Below are 6,000 nucleotides of genomic sequence, written 5' to 3' on the forward strand. Positions count from 1 at the left end.
TATAGTGTCAACCTTAGGAAATGTGTCTTGTGTTGTTTGCTCTTTTGGTTGATCACTTGTAGCTATAGGAGGTTGTGAAGGTGATTCTTGTGTATTCACCTTCTCCTTAGTTATTTCTACTACAACTTTTTGCAATTCCACTACACTCACCAAAATTGGATTTGTGCATAATTGTGATTGCAAGGTTGTTTAGTGAAGGATCTTTTTGAGATCTTCTATAGTCAATGGATTGATGTTCTGACTTAAGGTATTAGGAACATCTTTCACAATTAATTTCTCTGTAGATGTAGGTGCTACATGTGGAGGATTGGGTGGTGGCAATTGGGTGTCTTGGACACTCTATTCTATTGCTGCTCTTCAATTGTTGCCTCATCACCTTTCTATATTTATTTCTCCACTGTTACCTCTTCTTTCTCTTTCTCTCCTTCTTCCTCCTTTTCATTCTCCTCATCTTCCTCATGATTTTTGCCCTCAAAGGGGTCTACTTGTCCTTCCTTCACTGTAGTGAGACCATAAATTAATTTCCACATTTGTGTGGACTTTTGCACAACATCTTCAATTTCATTTTGTAGAATGTTGAAGGCTCTGTATTTGGGTACAAATTTACTCCCATGTTTCTTTCTAGCCTTGCTTATTTGACCTTTTGTAAGGTTTGGTATTACATGAGCCAATGTTGAATCCTTTATTTATTTTTTCAATTTAGGCAATAATGCCATTTATTTTCAACAATGGAGCTTAGCTCCTTAGGCATGGAATTATCAAGTTCAAGTGGAGTAGTCTTGAACTTGGCCATCATAGTGTAGATAGATTCTTCCACTATGTTCTTCTCCTCTCTACTAAGTTTATTAAAGTCAATGGTATTTAATCCAATCAAATATGCATTATCCCTAATGTTATCACAAAAATTTTCAAGATCAGATTTGGTGGTGTGACTTACCACTCTGAATTTCTCATTGTCAGATTTTGTTCTCTCTTCATCTAACTCTGGGGGTGTAACATATTTTATTCTTTTCTTTTTTGTAGGCCATCCTTTCTCTGTGGCTTTTTTCTTCTCCTATTCCTTAGCCACTTTTGTTGTTGTCCTTGTCTCTGCCCTTGTAGTAGGCTTGGCAGGGCTCAATTTGGTTGCTTTCTTCTTCCCTTTGGGCTGTGCAGTAGGCTATTTTTGTGCCTTCCTCTTCTTGGGCTTTGGCTTTGGTGCTTCCTACTTGGAACCTTCCTCTTCTTCTACATCCTCACCCATGCCTTGGGTTAATATAGGTGACCCTTGTCCTTGTTCATCTTCATCATCATCTGCTTCTTCATCTTCTTTTGCCTCCTTTGCCTCTACTGCACCTTCTCCAAATTTTTCCTTGAGTTTCTTTACCAATTTATCTTTCTTTTTCAATGTGGAGACAATTTTCAACTCCATATCCACTTTTGATCTTATCACATCATAAGTCCCAAAATGTGGTGCTTTCTTATCTACTTCTTCTACTAATAATGCTATTATAGCTACAGATGTCTCATCTATGTTTATCTCATAGCCAAGAGGTCTTAGCCATCTAACCCTTGGTGTAGTTGCTTGAATATAAGTATAGTCAATATCTACAAGAAAACATACATCATTTACATGTTGCTCAACAAATGAAATAGGTATCCTCAATCTCTGTATCATGGACTTCTTGAAATCCCCAAAATAACTTGTCATAAGAGTTTCAAAATTAGCTCCCATTTGTTCAATGTATTCATTGACTTGATCTACTATGGACCTATTGGTTTTCCACCTAACTTTACCAAAGGATGGAAATTCATTCTATACATAGAAAAATATACAAATAAAAATTGCACCAAATTTGCATTGTGCTCCCTTAGTTCTCCTTATTGCTCCTAAATTCTCATTGATTTATTGCAATTGTAATTTTGTAAGATCATAAGTACAATCCTTCTTGACTAATTTGTAGCCAACATCCACTGCAATGCAAGGTACACTATTAAGTCTTCTAGATTAATAAAACTTGTGAGAAATAAACCTAATAGCAAAGTCAACAAGAGGGTCTTGGATAGTATCTATAGTCATTCCTCTCTTGTTCCATTTGACTCCTGTGTTCTTCTCAATTACTTCCTTGGAGTCACTTCTGAGAGTCTTAAGCTGATCTAGGGTTGGATACCATGTCACTCTGTGTACAATCCTCTTTGATACCTTGATTGGGCCATCTTCTAGTCATAAAATTCCATCATGAATCCTGCTCAACACTATCCTGATCCATTTAGTTTTAAAGACAGTGGGGAATTCTAGGGCATGAGTCAAACCCTTCCTTTCAATGATTTGGTACTCTTCCTTTAATACTCCATTTTCACACAACCTATCATAAGCTTCTCTCATTTCCATGTCCCCAATAGCACCAATCTTACAATTATAACACCTCCTAACATCCTGGACCATAACTACCTTAGGAGGAATAACAGATAGGGCTTTGGCTGGGTTGTTTTTGTATTGCACTTATGGGATTGGATGGAAATTAGGTTTTTTAACTTCGTTTGACACTAGTTTGACCTCAAATGGCTCTTTCTCCTATGGTTTCCTAGAACTAGAGGCCATTTTCTTCTATCTAGGGTTCAAACATGAAGAAATTTAAAATTGCATAGCTTGGCACTAGTGTAAATACCTTGAAATTGATGAAACTAAGACGAATCTTTGTTGAAATCAGCTCAAATGCTAGATTCTCTTCTCTGAAATCATTCTTCAGTCTTCTTCATCTTTTTTCTTTGTTTACAATGAAGAAAAATGGTTCAAAATGTGATCATATACCCTTATTTTTGCAGCATTTGATGCTTAGTGTGTTTATAGCTATCTGCTCGACTTCTTAAGCTTTTTTGCATTACTTAGCTTCCATTGATTTTCAAACACTTGACATCCACTGAAGTTATCCTTACTCGGCTTCAACTAAAATTTTCCTTTTCTTAGCTTCCACTATCAACTCAGCTGTAACTAATCATTCGGATTCTATTGTCTTTGGCAATAAACTCGGCATGTACTGGGATTTTACTTGGCATCTAAGGGAAACTTTTCCTACTCAGCAGTACTAGTAAAAACTTGAAGTTTTTAACTTTGCATCTCTATTCATGTTGATCTTTCCTTTTTAGTACTTACTTGTCTTGGAACTGATGTATGATAAAGCTTTTTATATCAGTCCTACACACCTTCTTTTTCTTAGTTGGATGAAGTGTGATCACTTGACCTTTTAGATGAAGTGATCCCTTCATTGGATGTGCTACTTCCATCTTTCTTCTTCTAGGTCTTATTCATTTCTCCTCTAATGTGTTCAACATCTACCTTTCCTTTTCCTTTGTTGAACTCTAAGTTGGGTGCCTTTGACCTTGTTGAAAAATTCCTACTAATGTGACTAGTCTTTAAACAACTAAAGCATGTGGTTTGGCTGTGCCATCTATTGTAGTTTCCACTGAAATGTGTTCTTATGCAATTTTTAGGGATGTTTCCATATTCTCGATAGTAATGGTAGCTATAACTGGTGTTGTAGTCCCAATTATAGTAATGTCCATGATTTTTTGCCCTCGCTGGTTGATTAGGTGTCCACATAGGCTTTGCTCTACACTCAAAAGCTCTATGTGCATACTTCTTGCAATTGTAGTAGTGACCTTCAAATCTTGGTGTTCTAATGGTCCTAGTCCTGCAGTTATGTGCTTGATGTCCTTGCTTGTTGCACTTGTGATAGTGACCCACATTTTTAGGTTTGTCATACTAATGGGCATTCTTGCTCCTACACACATTAAAAGTATGTCCCCTTTTTCCACAAAAATGACAAGTGGGTTTAGTGTTCTTACCTTTGTCACTTCTTTCTTTTGCAGTCTTGGATGACTCTCCTTTTTTAGTGCTAGTGTATCCTAGTCCTGAAGTATCATTGCTAATTCTTGGTGATTTTAGTAGCCATTCAAAGTACTTGATGGACTCATTAGATTTATTGAAGGTTTCTACAATTTCCTTCTCTCTTTTTAGGTCATTTTGTAGTTGTTTATTTTGCATTTTCAGTGTGGAGATCTCAATATCTTTAACATTCAATTCATGATGTGCATTCATCATCTGACTTGGGCATCTAGCTGCATGTTTGAAATTATTACAAGCTCAATTGAATTTTCTTCCAATCTGTTGGCAAGGTTTCTCTTGTCTTCTTCTAGCATAGCCTTATCTTTAATGGCTCTTTTCTTGTGTTTAGTTACTTCACAAAGCATCATGGCTTTAGATTCTTGTTCAATCTTGAGAGTTCTAATTTCTTTTTCTTGAGCTCTATTCTTCTCCATCAGATCTACTATTGCTTCACCAAATTCCTTGGAATCTCCATTTGCAAGCAATTTTGAGGTGTCAATCTCCTTGTATTGTGTATCATTCTCAACTATTGCAATCTCTCTTCTTCTCTTTAAAGATTTTTTCAGTTCTTCTCTGGCTTCTTCCAAAGTATGTAGAGAAAGTTGTATATCAATCACCTAATTTTCTATGACCTTCCCAAGTTTGTAGGCTTCCATTTCTAGATCTTTTCTCCAATTTGTAAGGCTCCTCCTTGTGAGAATTGTGCTTTGATACCAATTGTTGGAATTTACAAATGGGAAAATTTACTTCTGAGAGGGGGGGGGGGGGGGTGGTGGTGAATTAGAAGTAACTAACTTGAACCTTTTAAAACTTTTAGCTGAGATCATTCACATGCATCTACCATATCTAGTTACCATAAAAGTAAAGACATGCATGAAAATAGATAACACAAGATTTGGTCACCCAAAAACCCTCCAAGAATGAGAAGGTAAAACTGGGGTGGGGATGACACCCACAAATTATCACTGCAACAATATGTAACTATTTAAGGTTACAAAGTTTAACCACTTCCAATGGTCTACCCTGTGAAAGGCCTACCCTATTAAAGGCTTTACACTCTGTTAAAAGTGAATTGATTAAAATATTCACAAACACTCACTTGGAATGTTACCCTGTTAAAGGATTTAGCACCTTGTTGAAAGGCTTCCAACATGGTTGTTAGACCAACCTATCATTATAGGATTTTTATTCCTAATACAATGACCAGAAAATATTAGAATGTGTTGACCTAATGACTTCCAATCTTCAATTGCTGATTTCAGATCCTTGTTCTGCTTAATTTGGTCTGATCCTTTCTTGATTTGAAATGTCTTTGCTCGTAGCGCTGATGCTCTATTCTGACCAACTAAATTTTGCAATGCTGATCTTCCTTCTAAGTCCTTATACCCTTCTGAACTCCACTAGCATTCTTCCATATATCTCTCTTACACACACGAATTATGGGATTTTGACCTCCTTTTAAAGGCTTCAAGGACTTAGGGTTAGGTATGAATCTATAATTAATTTTCATCCTTCTTTTCCCACTTAATTCTTTCACTTTACCTATTGGTTGCATGCCTTCTCCATTTTTCTTATTGGCTTCATGCTGATTACATAGGGAATGTAAAAGATTCGATCTTATCTTTAAGATCCTTCAAGATTCATCTTGAGTCAGCTCAAAAGTAGTTTACATCTGAGTTTGTGAAGGCACAAACTCATATGCTGATTTTGTGTTACTTGACACTTACTAATTATTGGTGCTCAACACATATAGGAATTTTGTCTTGCTCGGCTCCTATAGTAACTCTGTTTCACTCAGTATCTATACTTTGCTTGGCATCTATAGTGGCTCGACATCATTTATCACTCAACACTTTATATTTTCTCGACACCTGAAGTTCACTCGACACCTGTTGAATCTTTGGCTTGGCACATACTGTAGCTTAGCATCTGAATTATACTCAACATCATCTTAGAAATTGTTTAAGTGTGTTGTCACTCAATTGTCAAAAGCAATTTGAGACTAACAATTTTAATGGGTGAGAAGGAATTTTTGAAGACTCTTGAAGAGGGTGAAGGATTGGGGTATGCACTAAATTTGAAGCCCAAAGAAGAGAAGATATAGAAGAAGATAGAGTTGCCCATGAAGATTCAAG

The sequence above is a fragment of the Cupressus sempervirens genome, chromosome 7, assembly GCF_028749045.1.
Source record: "Cupressus sempervirens isolate cs-2001-9-10 chromosome 7, ASM2874904v1, whole genome shotgun sequence".
NCBI lineage: Eukaryota > Viridiplantae > Streptophyta > Pinopsida > Cupressales > Cupressaceae > Cupressus > Cupressus sempervirens.